Here is a 17,840-nt window from a genome sequence, read left to right on the forward strand (position 1 = left end):
GAACCCCAAGTTCCTCCATTCTTTGCCAAAGTTTATCCCTAGGAACCGAGTCAAACGCTTTTCTGAAATCGAAAAAGCAACAAAAGACTTCTTCCTTCTTCTCCCAAACTTTTTCAATGATGTGCCTTAAAGTTATGCAATGATCAACTGTGGAATGCTTAGGTCTAAAACCTGCTTGCCCTTTAGCACGCTTATTTCTTTCTTCTGCCCACTTGCTAATTTTGTTTTCTAGCATGCTTCCAAATAGCTTTGCAAACAAAGGGTTTGTCATGATGGTCCTATAATTGGAGGGATTATTGATGTCGCCGCTCTTGAAAAGAGGTATTGCCAGACTAGTTGTCCAATCTGTGGGGAGCCCTTGTTGTATGATGTTGTTGAAGATTTTTGTAATGTGAGGTGCAAGAATCCTTGAGCCCCACTTTAGATATTCTGCTTGGAGTTCAGCTAGGTCTTTTGCTTTTCCAACACCCAACTTCTTGATACCCATCTCTACCTCTTGTACCGTGAAGAGTTTAGTATCAGTGTTGACCAAGGGGGGAGGGTCAACCTTGGGAACCTGCTCATAGAGTCGTCTTGCATAGACAAACCATTTAGAAGCTGTAATATTATTTCCAATTTGTATCTTTTTCGGTTGGAGCTCCTTCCAAAATAATTTGGGATTATTTTTCCCAAGGAAGATTAGTTCTTCCCTCCTTGAAACCATGAAATCAGCCTTTTTCTTGCTTAATAAATGCTTGTAAGATTTGAGCTTTATGTTATCCTTGTTTGACTCTTTCCACATTCTCCTTGCCTTTTTGCATTCCTCGTCAAACCAAGCATTAACCGGAAAGCAATTTGTTTCAGACTTCTTAATTTTTGTTCTTTTGCACTTTGCAAGTGCGCATTGAATTAAATGTGTTAATTCATGACTATGAAGGCTGTGAATTGTAATTTTCTCCTTCTCAAAGAGTCTCTCTAACGTCATTTTGAAGGTATTACAATTTTCTGGGGTCAAAAGAATTCTGCCCTGTGGGAGATTTTGTTGGACATGCTGAATTTTTGACTCTAATTGTTTCTTTCCAATCCAAGAAAAACATAAATAAATTGGCTTGTGATCTGATTTCAAATCCCACAGCTGATCTCCAACCAAAACTTCTTCCATTTTCTCACACAAACCATGCGAGCAAATTACATAATCTACCACACTTGCTCCATTGTAAGTATTGCAAGTGAAATTACCGGACTTTGCCCATCTAGTCAAGCCATTACAAATAACTAAATCAAAGGCCCCACATAGAGTAAGCAATTGTTCACCAAAGAGATTGCAGCCCTTGTCCTCTGAAATTCTTTCCCACTGATGATTGCTTTCTTCTGTAAGCCAAATAGGGTCACAATCATCTTTACAGCAAAGAATGCTTGCTTGCTCACTTGCAGTCCTAGCATTGAAATCACCCACTATAAAAGCTTAGTCTAAACAGACTAAGCGTTTGAAAAGGAATGGTTTTTCTGGTATGACTTTGATAAAATTTAGCCTGAATTTTTTAGAAACTTAGGTTACAGTGGTCAAGTTTCAGAATTTTAATTTTAGGTGTTGTAAGGGTTCTTGAGGGTGCTGAATTTATTTCCATTATTAAAAAATGATTCAAATGCTCATAGTTTCAGATTTTTTGAAAAAAAATACTAGATTCTGACAATAATTCTAGCAAAATTATCCCCTGCTTAGGCCAGTCACATTATAAATGAGATTTATGTTAATGAATTTACCAAGTCAAGTAAACTAGGAAAATAGTTCGTAAATGGAATAACACCAACTTAAATCTTTGAGATGTAAATAGTTTTAAGCATAATAGATAGGGAGTTAAGATAAATTTAGTTGATTTAATTATTAATTATAATTATAATTATTAATTATTTTATTTTTTTATGAATTTTATTTTATTTGTATTTGTATTTTTACATAAATTGATAAAATGAAAATATTTTATTAATAATTATAATTATAATTATTTTATTTTATTTTATATGATATATAAATTGACAAAGTTAAAATATTTTATTAATAATTATAATATAATTATTTTAATTCTATTTCTATGTAATTTGAACCAATCAAAATGTTTAACATAACAATGAAATTACAATTTTTGCTTTCCATAATTAAAAGCACCCACATTAATATACTCTTTTTCTCATTCAAAAATGGAATATTTACATCAATGCAAGTCCCACAAATAGCCTTCTGGATGAGCATGATCTCAAGATGTATGTCGATAGTGTGGTAGTTGTACCCAGTGATGCAGATCCACTCAAGAAGTACAAGGATGAGATGGCGAAGGCCAAGCGGTTGATCCTCGATGGAGTGAGGGATCACGTTGTATGTCACATTGCTATCAAAGGGACATCCAAAGAGATGTGGGATGCCTTGGCTACGCTATATCAAGGATCTTCCGATTAGCGGAAGATGTACTTGGAGGAGAAGTTGAGATTAGCAAGAATGGAGAAAGGGGAATGCATTGATCTATTCCTATCAAAGCTTCAAGAAGTCCGAGATCAGTTGACAGTTGTAGGATCAACACCTCAACCTACATAAATGGTGAGGTTAGCCCTGAATTTATTCTCAGAATAATGGAAAGTATTTGTCCAAAGTATCCTGTGCAGAGAGAGATTGCCGGATTGGGGGGAACGTGGGCCACTCTTCAGCAGGAAGAGATGAGGTGAGACTTAGTCAAGTGCAAACTTGATGGCAGCAGGAACTATGGAACAAAGCCCAAGGAGGAGGAAGAGAATTCAGCCCTTGCATCAAAGGGGTAGCAGGAGCAGCGGAAGAAGAAGAAAGATGTCTCACAGATCAAATGTTTCCGATGTGGTCAATTTGGTCACTAGCTATGCGGTGTCCTCTCAAGAAGAAGGACAAGGACGACAAACATGATCCGCAAGCTACAACCGCAAAGATCGAGGAGGAGGAGTTTGCCATGATTGCCCAGGTAACTCTAGGAAAGAGGGGGTGATCTAGTACTGTAGTTCGAAAGAAATACAGATGGGCAAAATCCTTGAGGAGTCCACCTCTTGGATCAATACCTTGCTACGGGAGCCCATATCAGAAGTAGTAGGATGGACCAGTGTCAGTTGGCGCAGAGGAGTGCTCGCATGATAGTTGAGCACCAAACACTGAGCAATGCAGAGCAGAGTTGGCAACAGTGCAGTTGGTACAGTGCAGAGTCAGCAGCAACGCAGAGGCTTCAGAGGGTCAGCGCGGAGACTAGCAGCAGTCAAAACTCCAGCAACAGATGCATCATGGTGAACACGTGTTCAATATTTTGGATGTTTTTCCGTTGCAGTTGTTGCAGAATGAAACAACAACAATTGGAGCAGAGTTGCAATTGGCAGCAGCAACACGGATGCAACATTTGTGCAGTAGTTGGTGGGTAGTGACGTCAAAGATCAGCAGCGCAGAGGGAGATGTTATAGAGACAGGGTGATGCTTCAACAGGTTGCATTACTAGAACACATTCCTCGCTAATAGGGAGTGTTGATTTCTGGTAGCATCAGATGTGCTCTAAGCCTCAAAATTTGCAGGGAGGCTAGGACACGTGTATTCCAAAATACCCATAAATCATTTTGGGAAATTCCACTCAGAGACAGTTTTATTAAAATAACTAATTATTTTTAATGGATGCCTAAGTCTAAACTTAGGAAATTAAAATAATTAAAGGGTATTAATTAAACTGGGGGTGAAACTTCTAGAAGAAGATGAGGATCAAATCAAAATGATCTGAGCCACTGATTAGAATCTAATCTGGACTATTGATTGATCAACGAGATGATTATAAGAAGAGGCTTGATGAGCATTTGGAAAACACATCAAGTGAGAGATCAAGAGATCGATCTTCTCAAGAGAGCAGCGCAGCAGTTGCCAGAGAAGTGATCGAGGTGATTTCTTGCAGTGAGGGGCAGGGATAGTTTCCTGAGTAAGTTTTCCTTATCCAGAGAGTACAAGGCAGAGAGGGCAGAAAGACATCTAGAGAGGCTGACGCAAGGCCACGCAGAGCTACGTTGTGGCAGCGTAGAGCTTTAGAGGGAGTCCGAAATTTTGCTGAGGAACAATCAGGATCTAGTGTCGAAGCCGAGGTGTGAGATCGAGAGAACAAAAGGCCGAAGTTTCCAACTAGCATAGGACCAAAGGAGGTGCAACGCAGTCCCAACAGCAGTGACACAGTGACCATGTGGGTGTGATGCAATACTGCGCAGAGGCAGTGCAGAGGCTCATCTCCAGTGCAGATCAATGTTGGTTATCCAGTGACAGGGTGAGATCATCTCACTATACTTTTGTCCAATTAGATCTCTATATAGGATTTCCAGTTTTGGCATCTGAAGAATTGTACTCATAAATTACTGCTTAATAATACAAACCCTCAGCTGCTGCATCGGTTTTCCCACATTGGGTTTTTTTCGGGGACATTGGTCCAAAAACAACAATGTCACTTCTATGTATTATTTCTTTCTTGCTCAGATTCTTGTTTCCACATATTATTTAAGTTGTGAAGGCTGCAGTTGTATTTACTTCGATATTTACAGTGTAACACAGTAAATAACTTGCATGAATTAACAAGTAGGAGAAGTAATATCAGTTTGTTGCAATAATGATTCGGAGGATTCTCAAATTCTCACACCTCAGTCAGCGAAGAAGTCCAGAAAAGGATCTTTATATCAACATATATCACAGTCGAGGTCATAAGAGTGAGTCTCCTAGTTAAGCGAAGAAGGAAGATACCTCCAACAGCTCACACGTGAGAATTGCAAGGGTATAAGATAAGCCGAAGCTGCAGATTTGTTGATAAAACTGAAATTGCAGTAGTGCAGGAAGTTTGACTTGTGTTGACCATAGGAGAAGGAAAGAGCAACAAGTTTGTTTCAAGAAGGTTTTCATCAAAGGAGGTTTGTGTCTTGGTCTTGGAGTGGCACAGAGGTCGAGGGTCTTGATCTTGGTATTCGTCAATTGGAATCTCTATAAGAAGAATTTGTTCGGGTTTTCCTCTCAAGAAGGAGAGGTTTTGGCCCTTGCTGATAGCCTATATTATGTGTCTCTTGTCTCTTTATGGTTTATGCACTCGTAATTGTTTGATGAAAAAGAACACTAATAATCTAAGTAAAGGAGGATCCTAGTCTAAGAAACTAAAAATCATTCACAAGCAGTTATCTAAAGAAGAAACGACACCTAATATCGATGCCCTAGATTTCTCAACACCATGTTCCTTGAGTATTCAACAAGTCTTTCCTAAACAAGGAAAATATGAATATAAATGTGATTAGTATTTAATGCAAACAAACTTAGATAAGTAAGGAAAACTAAAAATTAAAAGGTAATAAGATACTTATCTTTGGAATTTGGTAAGGGCTCCCTCTTGAGGGATACTTACGCAAGTGATAGAGTCCTTGAGAGTTCCTAGCAAATAGGTCCTTGACTTCGGGTCCTTCCATCATGTTCTTCTTTGGTGAAATTTCTTTGGCAAAGTTTGCTTGATCCTTGTCCCTTCTTTCTTGGCCCTTTAGACTTCTTGATTTTGTAGACTTCTTCACTTTTCCTTTTACCAAATCCAAGACTTTATTCTTTTCGAGGATGAGATCTATCCTCTTCTTCCAAGCATTGTAATTGGATGCTCCTTCTAATTTGTTCTCTCCCTTTATTGTGTTAGACATTGTCCTTGAAGATAGTAAGCTTCTTTCCTTATAAGGTCTCCTTATATGATCCTTTAATCAACTTCTAGAGGTTCCTTAGATTCCTTTCAATAGATCCTTAAACTGTCTTTTTCCTCCTTCTTCACCTTAGCTCCATTCTCCAGCTTCAATGATGTTGATCCCAGGCCTCTAATAGCATAGCTTTTGTTGTCTCCCAATTCCACTGTATGAGAAGATGATTCCTTTGATAGAGTGTGAAGTTGTTTACTCTTCCTTGTCATATGCCTAGATGCTTCATTGTCAATAATCCATGCATTATCATCATTAAGTGACCCTGTGAGTAGCCAAGAACCCTTGACTTTTGACTTTTTTCAATTGGTAGTGGAAGATTCTCTTGATACAACTTCCTGTAGTATTGAATCCTATTCTTATCATAGAGGGAGTAATCATTTTCCTTCAAGCCAACGAAGTGATCTTCAATCTTCTTTGACCTTAGCTCTGAAACCATGTTGAGAAATCAATGCTAGTAGAATTAGGGTTAGATTTCTCTTTCTTGATAATTACTTGTGAATTATGTTGGCTTCTTTTACTTCTTTGTTATATTATCTTTCATCAAGCAATTACCAAATTATGTGTGCATGAAGATCACAAAAACACAAGACACAAGATGTAGGCACTCTACTAGGGAAAAACCCCTATCTAGGGGAAAACCCAGTCAACAATTCTTCCTTCAATAGTTTCTTGAGATAATCCAAGACTCTTGACCTAGACAAAGACTTCCTCCACACCAAGTCAGCCCTCAATCCTTCTTGCAGATGATAACCCTTCAATAGCAACTTCGACCTAGCAGCATCAACTTGTAGTAGCAGCTTCGACCCAACAATTGGTAGCAGCAGCAGTTTTGACTAGACAAAGAAAAACTTCGATCTCCCTAGATACTCCTCCTGAGTGAGAGATAGATGGCCCAAAATTTCGATCTTGATGACTTCTTCTTGCCTCCAAAATTTCGCACTCTTTTACAACCCCTTTCCAGCTCTTCTTCAACTTCGCATTTCCCAGCTTCCAGCTTCAAGATATTAAACTATGAGAGAGAGAGTGAATTGCTCCAAATGAATTCGAATTGCCTTGTATATATAGCCTTCCAGTGAGGTCGAATTACCCTTTTTGAGGCCGACTTGGTGTGGAGGGGACAAATAACATATTTGACTCAATATTAATTCTTTTTACATGATTCAAGAGCCCAAGAAGGGTCTCTTTAAATGTACAATGACTCTAATGATAGCATAAATCCTAGAAGCCCTCAATGGGGACTTTGACCTAAAACAAGATGACCCAAGCATGAAACCCATGCTTTAATAAGTCATAATAATAATAAAAATATTTTCTTCATTCTTTTGATAAGTACATTTCATTGTGACTCAAATACATTCATGAAGTTCGAACCTAGTTACATATTTCAACATATAGTACTATTATTGGAATGTTATCTAAGGCTTTGTGTCTCGAAGATGGAGTCTAGGATTTATGACAAAACCCTAGCAAGATATTGAAGTATAGTATGTAAAATGTAACCCTCGTTAATTATGAACCTAACTTGGTTTAGGTATTTGATGTCTAAAGTTTGAATGCTTTGATGCTTCCATTGTAATGACACGAGTTTGATATAGTTGAGTTCATGCTTCTGTATATTTATATTTGGTTGTACTCATTATTAAAGTTTTGCAGGTACATAATGTTTGTAATTGAAGATGATAATAATGATGCACATGATGAAGGAAGCTATAAGAATGATGATGATCAAGATGACCTTGATGACATGAGAAAGAATGAAGTATATCCGATGTTGTTGTTGTCCCTAAGTTGAGAGGGAGCATGGTTAGAAGAAAGGATACATCTCCCCAATTGAGAAGAGGGCATATTATGATAGTCATAATGAATACCTTGAAGAAAGAATGAAATCAGAGAATGAATGAAAGTACTACAGATTGATTTGCAAACAAACGATTTGAGAAGTACTAAGGTTGTATTTGGTGCTACTGAAGAAGTGAAAGAAGAAAGTTTCTGACATGGTTGTCTTTGGAAAACTTGATGTTGATATGAATAGCATCAGAATGATTAAGGACCCCGAAGGTTTGTGTTTACTTGTATATATATTGAAAGTTTATTATTGATTGGGGTTGTGATTGTGCAAGATCTCTTCGTAAAAAGGTTGAAGTTGAACATTTGAAGCATACTTGGAAGTGGTGGATATAAATATGATTTAGTTTATAAGGAGAGATGGAAGCATCTTATGGCAAGATGCTTGGGAGGATATCTAGCCGGCCTATGTGTTGATGTCTAGATCCTGAAGTAGGGAGGGTGGCGTTGGTCATGGAGCTTTGACATAGGATACACACCTAGATCCCTGGGTTGGTGATAGAGCTTAAAAGCCTGATGGTGCCTAGATTGGATAAAGCTTGAGTTCACCTTAGTCCCACCCGATTAGAGTACCCTGGTCAAGTATCTAATCTGTAGCACTATATGTGTTGTTACTCTTCATAGAGTATATCATTTTGAGATCTTCCATGTACCTCTGTATATATTTAATTATGAAAACCTCACTAGTTAAGAGGGAGTGTTGAAGATTGTAACTAGTGTCAGTCTTCATAATTGTATTTGAGTGATGATGTAATCATCAAATGAAAGAAAGAAAAAAGTTATTATAAAAGGAAATTGACTTATTAAAGCATGGGTTTCATGTTTGGGTCAATTGTTTGTAGGTCAAAGCCTCCATTGTAGGCTTCTAGGGTTTATGTTAAGTGTCCTTATCTTTGTCGTAATGTAAAAGACCCTTCTTGGGCTTCATCTGTCAAGGAAGAAATTTATTTTTATGTAAAATAGGTCATTTAGGCCTCCTCCACCAAGTTGACCTAATTGAGGCGCAAAATCTATTATATAAAGGCAGCAATTCAATCTCATTTGGAGGATAAGACACTCAAGTCCAACTAGAGGAATTTGGGTGTGATTAGAGGAATTCGCGACTACAGTAATTCAAGTGTGATTACAGGAATATACGACTATAGGAATTTGGGTGTGATTACAGGAATTCACGACTACAAGAATTTAGGTGTGAATGGAATTCGCGACTACAGGAATTCGGTTGTGATTACAGGAATCTGCGACTACAGGAATTCGGGTGTGATTGCAAGAATTCACAATTACAGGAAGTCGCTTATGATTGCAAGAATTCGTGATTATAAGAATTCGCGTGTAATTGCATGAAATCGAAGTTGCAGGACAAGTTGAATTATTGAAGCTGGAGGACCAAGTTCTGAAGTAGCTAGGGTTGAAGTTTTGGATTGTTGTTGGGAACTGAAATTTTGAAGTTGTTGGGTGTTGAAGTTCTAGATTGTTGTTGGGTTGTAGCTACTAAACAAGAAGGGACTACTGAAGTTTGTTGAATCATCTTGAAAAGGTTGAATTGGTGGAGTACGAAGGTCTTTTGGGTCTAAGTTCTTGGTCTATCTCAATTTGATTTACTAGTGGAATAGTTTGACTAGGTTTTCCCCTATAGAGGGGTTTTAGCCTTGGCTCAGAGCCTACATTTGGTGTCGTTGATCTTCATGTTTTGTTTTGATGATAGCTTGATGAAACAACGATAAAAGAAGAACATAAGAAAGTTAATAAGAGCACAAAGATATCACAAGTAATTATCAACATAAGAAAATATTTCTGCCTTTCTGATTTTCTAACACTATGGAGTGACTTCATTTAGGAGGAGCTAAGGATCAGCCTCGCAAAAGGTACTATCAGCAGTAGTAGCAAGGGACTGATGGTGGAAAAGGAAGAGGAGAACATAACCCTTGCAGGTAAAGGGAAGGCGAAGAAGGGTCCCAGCCAGGAATAGAACTCAAAATGAGGAGAGGAAAATAAGGACATGTCGAAGGTCAAATGCTTCAAATGTGGAAAATTTGGTCACTATGTCACCTAGTGTCCCAAGAGGAAGTAGGACAAGAAGCGGAAACAGCAGATAGTAGCTTCCACAAAGATAGATGAGTTGACCTCTAGATTGGAGGAATTCAAATTAATAGCAACGATACCTCCAAATGGAGGAGGAGCATGATGCTTCAGAAACCAGATGGGCAAGAAATATGAGAGCAACAAGAAGTCTAGTTCAGATCCAGTTGTTTTCCACATCAATCAATAACTTTGATACAGCGGCCCACAGTAGTAGAGTAGCAGGAGGACTGAGATGTCACCAAGGCGTAGTCAGATCTTGAGGGCCAGATGCAGAGCTAGTTGTAGTTAGATGTGTGAGTGACAATAGCAGAGCTAGTCGGGCACAGTAAGGTGCTTAGTAGATAGTGCAAATTTAGTTGTAGTAAGAGAATCAAGGGACAATTGCAGAAGCCAGTTGCAGTGACACAACAAATCAAAGATTGATTTAGCTATGCTTAGTAGCAAATGGATCAGAGTATGCGCAGCGGTTGATGGACAGTGTTGCTAGGTTGACTTCATCACAATGGTTTCCAGTGACAACAAGTCAGATCAGTTGAGATGTGAAGAAAGGAGGTACAACGTGGAGCAGTCCATAGAGCAATAGGTTGCAAATATGCTCACGAAAGCTCTATGGAGAGCTAAGTTCATCTATTTTACAGAACAAATGGATGTAGTAGAGAACACCTTCCTCGCTAAGAGGGAGTGTTAATTTATGGTAGCATCAAACATGTGTTCTAGTTTCAGATGATGCCAATAGGCTAAGGAACACTAGATCTCTAAAACCCAGAAAAGGTTTTGTGAGATAAGCTTGGGAAACACCTTAATTAGATTAATTTGCAGTAACTAAAATATTTCCTAAGTCTAACTTAGGAAAAGTGGTAAATTAAAGTTAATTAATTAAGGATGTTCGATATTGTTTTAAAGACTTCTATTGATGAAGTCTAATTGATCTTAGTCATCGATGGAGATTAAATCATGGTCGTTGAAGACTCAACGAGAGATTATAGTAGTAGGTCGTAGGGCATGGAGATAGCATCAATGGCATCAATGTGATCAAGGCAGATAAAGCTACTCAGTTTGTAGCCTTCAACAATGGCGCAGTTCGAGCCAAAGAAGAGCATTAGATAGAGGGAGCAACAGATAATTTGGGAGTAGGATTCCAAAGAGTTTCCCAATGATTTTCCAATGCCGGAGTGGTAAGAAAAAGGAGGTTAAAATTCATCTGCAGGGAGGTAGTACAAGCAGTGCGAATTGCCAAAAACCCCAGTGCAAGTTGTTGGAGCCTGGAAGAGACATATATCAATAACTAGAGGTTGAATCTATTTCTGGAAGGAGGTGCGAGTGGTTTCCAGTGACAGAGGGAGGTAGTGTTAGAAAATTAGAAAGGCAAAAATATTTTCTTTATATAGATAATTACTTGTGATTCTTTTATCTTTATGTTCTTCTTTTATCTTTTAGTTCATCAAGCAATTGCCAAAACAATAGCACAAAGATCACAGACACCAGATATAGGTAGACAACGAAGGAAAAACCCCTATCTAGGGGAAAACCCAATCAACAACTCTTAATAACTTCTTGAGATAATCCAAGACTCTTGACCTAGACCCGGACTTCCTCCAGACCAAGTCAACCCTTTCTTCCTTCTTGCAGATGATAACCCTTCAATAGCAACTTCGATCTAGCAGCAACTTCAACCCAGCGACTGGTAGCAGCAACAACTTCGACTCAACAAGAGAGACTTCGATCTTGTAAAGTTTTGTAGATGTTCTATGCTAAGAGCAATTTCACTTTTCTCACAGCAATCATACAAGTAGATAAGCAAAATGCAGATAGAACATATAAGCAGATCTTATAGAAGACAAATCAGAAACAAGAAAAATGTATGTGTTCGTTTCGGCGGTCAGCAGGATGCTTCAACCAGCAAAGTCTCCTTTGGTCAGCCAGCCCAGCATGTGTCACAACAACCCTCTAACCAGCATGTGTCACAACAACCCTCAACGCTGGTCAAACTTCTGCGAAACCCTAGCAGCAGAAACCCTAGCATGTGAGTTGTGTTATAATCAAATTCTCTCCAACTTTTCCTGTATATATATCCATCAATGAGGGTGTGTGACACATCTGTTGGGCATGTGAGCCTACATTACAAAACTGGTTGACCTTGCACATATAATTTATTAAGAATAATAAATTCAAAATATAAGTTCTGCTCATCGGATTAAGACTATTTTTATATGGATTTTACACCTCTCAGAAAGAGGAATCCAACAAAAATATTAGCCTCTTAATCTGAGCATCAGAACATGGAGTTTGGACCTAGTTGTCCAAATTTAACACTCCCTCTCAACTAGGGAGAACTCCATCTATTAGTGCAATTAACATCGTGAGTCATCCCGCCGAAACTTGCTTTGCTGGCTTCTTTATTTCAGAACAGAAGTGGGTTAGTCACAAAGACATCATTCCCCGACTGACATAATCAGTCCAGAGGTCCCAGACCTCACAAATCTTGATCCCAGATCAAGTGGTTGGACCATGCCATCCTAGATAGAGAGTACGGCAATCTCTGATGCGTCCATCAGTCTTTGCTAATAGTCTCTAACTTTTCCACACCTCATTGGCCAAATGATAGGTACTTCCCATGAGCCCTGAACTCAATGGGTAGGATGCATACGGGGCACAGATAAATGAGTGGCGAACCAGCTCAATAATCACAAGGGTGGGGCAAAAGCATTATGAGTGCCTATAGCTCCGAGAAGCTATCCCCAAAGCCCCCCAGAGCTCCCAGAGCTCATCGTCCAACAGGACCCACATCATAGGGTCTTTCCACGACACCAAGACTCTCACGGAAGGTTAGGAACTTGACCTTCCCCAGGGGCTTAGTGAGAATACCCGCGACCTGCTCATCAGTTCCTATATGATCGAGCCTTACGGCGCCTCGCTGTACCATATCCCGGATAAAGTGGTACCTGATATCAATATGCTTGGATCGGTCGTGGAACACAGGATTCTCAGTCATACGAATCCCACTCTGATTATCACAGAGTATCACAGTGGTATCTAGCACATGTTGGAACAGCTCACTAAAGAGCTTCCTCAACCAAACTGCTTCACAACAGGCCATACTAGCAGCAATGTATTCGGCCTCCGTGGTGCTCAAAGCCACCGACTTCTGCTTCCTGCTCATCCATGAGATCGAAGCAGAACCAAGATTGAAACAGCATCCAGATGTGCTCTTACGATCCACCACACTGCCAGCCCAATCGGCATCAGTATATCCACGGAGTATCACACTCCCGGCAGTGTATCTCAGCCCATGGTTTATCATGCCCCGAAGATATCTCAAAAGATTCTTGGCACCAACCCAGTGAAAATGATGAGGCTCAACCATCTGTTGACTCAAAGTATTCACTGCAAAACATATGTCCGGACGGGTGTTCACTAAGAACATCAAAGCTCCTATGAGTTGACGATACTCAGTAGGATTGGCCAAGATAGGCCCTGCAGCGCTGCCACTCAACTTCTTAAAGTTGAGTTCCATTGGTGTCGACACGGACTTACAGTCCACCATCCCAAATCTTTCCAGAAGCTTCACAATATATTTTCCTTGAGAAAGGAAAATCTCTCCAGGTCTCTGCCAGACCTCCAGGCCTAGGAAATAGTGCATCAGTCCTAGGTCTTTCATCTCGAACTCAGCAGCAAGCTCCCTCTTACATTGATGAATGAGAGGGTCATCACCTGTCAGGAAGAGGTCGTCCACATACAGCACTAGAATGAGAGGCTTTCCTTCCACAACCTTAAAGTAAAGGTTTGGATTAGCATTGCTTCGAGTGAAGCCCAGCTTCATCAAGTAACTATCCATCCTCTCATACCAAGCTCTGGGTGCTTGCTTTAACCCATAGAGGGCTTCTTCAACCTGCAGACATAAGTGTCTCGATCTTGAACTTCAAATCCCAGAGGTTGTTCTACATACACCTCTTCCTTTATTGCACCATGCAGAAAAGCGGTCTTGACATCCATCTGATGAAGACTCCATCCTTGCGTAGCAGCAAGGGCTATGATGGATCAGATGGTGGTATATCGTGCCACAGGTGCAAATATATCGTCATAGTCAATTCCTTCCTTTTGAGAGAAGCCACGAGCAACAAATCTTGCCTTAAACTTTTCAGCACTCCCATCAGGTCCATGTTTAATCTTGTAGAGCCATTTAGAGGTGACAACAGATTTGTTCTTCGGTCTCAGGACCACATCCCAGACATCATTCTTCATAATAGCCTCATATTCTTCATGCATAGCGTCCTTCCAGACTTGATGCTTGATGGCTTCCTCAAAAGATCCAGGTTCAGATTGTATAATAGTACTCATGGCAGCTAGATACCCTTGGTATCTACACGGCTTCTTGCTTTCTCGGAATGTTCCCCTTGGGGCAGCATGACCCTCAGCATCTTTCGAGGGTGTCCCTGAGCCATGATGGCCTCTTTCCTAGAGAAGGGGAAGGATCAATAGCGTCCATTGGCCCTTCAACATCAGGCATAGTCTCATCCTGGGGTTCTTCCAGATTTCCAGGTCTTTCTTCAAGGTTTTCTTCAGATCTAGGAAGATCTACTACTTTCTTCAAGGAAGCATCTTCGTCAAAAGTGACATCATGGCTTATCTCTACTTCCCTTTGACCAGGTACATAGACTCTATATGCCTTAGAAGTCTCACTGTAGCCCACAAACATTCCTTTCTTCCCAGTAGCATCCAGCTTACTTCTCTTTTCTTTCGGCACATGAAAATAGACAGGACATCCAAAAATTCTAAAATGTGAGACATCAGGTTTCTTACCAGAGAAAACCTCTTCGGGAGTTTTTGGAGTCCAAAGCGGAATGAGGGCATCGGTTTTGAATGTAGCAGCTTCTCCCCACAGAAACTTTGGAAGACCTTGGTCACATAGCATGGCACGGGCAGCTTCCACAATAGTCCTATGCAGTGGTAGTCTCCCTCTTAATGCCAGCTTCTCTGCAAAAGTCTTTGAACTCATTTGACTCATATTCAGTGCCATTGTCAGTCCTCAAAATCTTGATCTTCTTTCCGGTCATATTTTCCACCAAGGCTTTGAAGGTACGGAACCACATGAAAGCCTCATCCTTCTTCTTCAAGAAGTATATCCATAAGCATTCAGATCCACTTCATGCAAGATATAGACCGAAACACATTAAACAACAACTACAACAGTTATATGGGCGGGACATCTCTCAAACCGAGTCTGCCCCAAATATGTACTATGATAATTTTATATCAACACAACCAAGCGTGCCGGCAAACCATCGACCACGCTCAATACAAAACAGACTTCTGTTTTACATATTATATACTGTACAAAACCGTATCACATTTCTCGGCCTTCAACCAAAACAGCATTGCTGGACATATAATCTCTTGCGCTATTCCAAAGCGTGCTCAGCACTTGTCATGAATCCGCGCAGTATTATAACTCCACCCTGCTGTCCGAATACCTTAGCCCATAATTCGGTCCGCACACATTTTCTGCACTATTGTCTAAGTGCTCCAGCACTTGTACCAATCTGCGCAGCTACCATGAGTCTCTGTCCACGTGTTGATCCTGAATAAGTCCGCACACGATTATCAGGTCTCTCTGCCACGTACCAGCCTTCGACTTATATAACTTCCACACGGTTTATCTATGCACCAGCGTATGTACATATATCTAAACCTGCATATATGATTTACTGTCCACGCGTCATATCCTCCTACGAACCTGCAGTCGTTGCAGGTCCTTATCCACGTGTCCAGTTAACCTTACTTACGGGATTAGCCTTCGATTAATCACCAACCGAAGAATCAATCCTTCAGCCCACTATACAAGTAGACTTCTGCGCAGTTCTGTAAATTCTGGGCCACGCGACAGTCGCTAAATGATCCACGTGTCCACGCGCCCTTCTATCAACAGCCCTGCATATTTTATTTATCACGGTCAACGTGACAGCCTTCTATCAAGTCAATATGCTCCTCTGCCAGTTCACCGCATCATATATAACTTCTGCGTAATTACCGAACGCACCGTGCTCGTATAACTCCACGCGATCATACACCAGCTCGCTGTTCGAACCCTGACTTTCAACCACGACAACCTGCTATAAGTATGGTTCTCTGCACTGTTACTTGAGCGTCCCCGAACACCCGTATAACCCGTGCTAATACATACCGAACTGTTGTCTCATTATTGATTAGTCAAAACCCGACAGGCTGTTAATATAACCTCTACGCTTAATCGAGAGCAGTTATCCACGCGGATCACCCAAAACGCTCCCGTGTCTCTGCGCAATTACACATCCGACTACTGTCTAGGTTCTGTCCACCGGCTTCTCTATGCGAGATCTAGCATGTGTGCTTTCTGCGTTCTAGACTGCGGCTCCACTGCTGCTTCATTCCCTTAATAGTATGATTATTATAGTGGACAGAGTTCCGACATTTATCATGTAACTGTTCTTCAAAGTATCGGAGTTCATATGACTGTCTCCGTGACTGCACATAGGTTTTCACTGCGGCTTCATTAACTGTACGTATATATATATGGACTGCGGCTTCATTATTCCAGCGTATATATGTATGGACTGCGGCTTCATTATTCCAGCGTATATATGTATGGACTGCGGTTCTGACTGCGTATAACCATTCCCAGCGTATAAAGTGGTTCCATATTGCGTATATAACATAAACAATATTGGATATATGAACAGCGTATCATAACTGTTCTTTATGTCCTGCGTTTACTTGTATGCGGCTTCATTATTTCTTCAACTGCGTATTAGTACTCCTCTTGACAGCTACAGGTCTCCTTTTGCACTGCGTCCAGACCTCCTTGTAAGACATGACTGCGGCTTGACTGCAGCTACATTAGCCTTACTGCGGTTGTTCCTTATATGAACACACGTTAACCTTTAACCTTACTGCGGAATATGCGTATAACATAACTGTTCTTGCGTATATATTTATGATTAGCGTATAATGCTACAGCATGTATATATCTCTATAGATGTGAATATATGTTGCCATTGCTACGTTGAAGGAGTCTCCATTGACTTGCATAGATAGAGTTTGTCTTCACCTCAGCTCTGATACCATGTAAAGTTTTGTAGATGTTCTATGCTAAGAGCAATTTCACTTTTCTCACAGCAATCATACAAGTAGATAAGCAAAATGCAGATAGAACATATAAGCAGATCTTACAGAAGACAAATCAGAAACAAGAAAAATGAATGTGTTCGTTTCAGCGGTCAACAGGATGCTTCAACCAGCAAAGTCTCCTTTGGTCAGCCAGCCCAGCATGTGTCACAACAACCCTCTAACCAGCATGTGTCACAACAACCCTCAACGCTGGTCAAACTTCTGCGAAACCCTAGCAGCAGAAACCCTAGCATGTGAGTTGTGTTGTATTCAAATTCTCTCCAACTTTTCCTGTATATATATCCATCAATGAGGGTGTGTGACACATCTGTTGGGCATGTGAGCCTACATTACAAAACTGGCTGACCTTGCACATATAATTTATTAAGAATAATAAATTCAAAATATAAGTTCTGCTCATCGGATTAAGACTATTTTTATATGGATTTTACACCTCTCAGAAAGAGGAATCCAACAAAAATATTAGCCTCTTAATCTGAGCATCAGAGCATGGAGTTTGGACCTAGTTGTCCAAATTTAACAGATCTCCTAGAGGAATCCACATGAGAGAGAGAGAGAGCTCAAAATTTCAATTTTCTCTTTTTCTCCCTCTTTCTCCAACTTCGCACTCCTTTAGCCCTCCTTTTACTTCGCACTTTTTGTAGTACCCATGTTTCGAATTACAGCAACATATAAATACTCATAAAATTTGGAAAACAATAATGCATAAAACTGTAATCTGCACATACCTGAACTGCTAGCTGATTTCCGATTCTGCTACTGAACTGGCGATCCCACTGTTGGTGATGCTGTGACTGTTTTGACCCAATTTCGAGATGGCCAATACCACCCAACCAGACAGAGCAACCTGGTTTCTCAATCCAGAAAGCTCTCCACAGAGGCTCTCTGTCCCTCCGTGCCCAGAACTCAGATCACTTAAAGCTCTTCCACTGATAAGTCCCTTCTCCTGGTTTCCTGCTGATGAATCTATGCTTCTCTGGTTTTTTTCCCCCCTTCTCCCGGTTCAGGCCTCTGCTATTTAT

General features: G+C 40.3%; 1 protein-coding gene across 4 annotated transcripts in view; it reads right to left on the minus strand.

The window, feature by feature from the left end:
• The window catches only part of LOC149236313 (nucleoside hydrolase 3-like), a 335,414-nt gene that overhangs the window by 96,203 nt on the left and 221,371 nt on the right, over window positions 1-17,840 (minus strand). The gene's annotated exons all lie outside the window — the stretch shown is intronic.

This window comes from Pinus tabuliformis, chromosome 8 (assembly GCF_031772625.1).
Source record: "Pinus tabuliformis cultivar Carrire ecotype Pingquan chromosome 8, CPIR1, whole genome shotgun sequence".
Lineage (NCBI taxonomy): Eukaryota > Viridiplantae > Streptophyta > Pinopsida > Pinales > Pinaceae > Pinus > Pinus tabuliformis.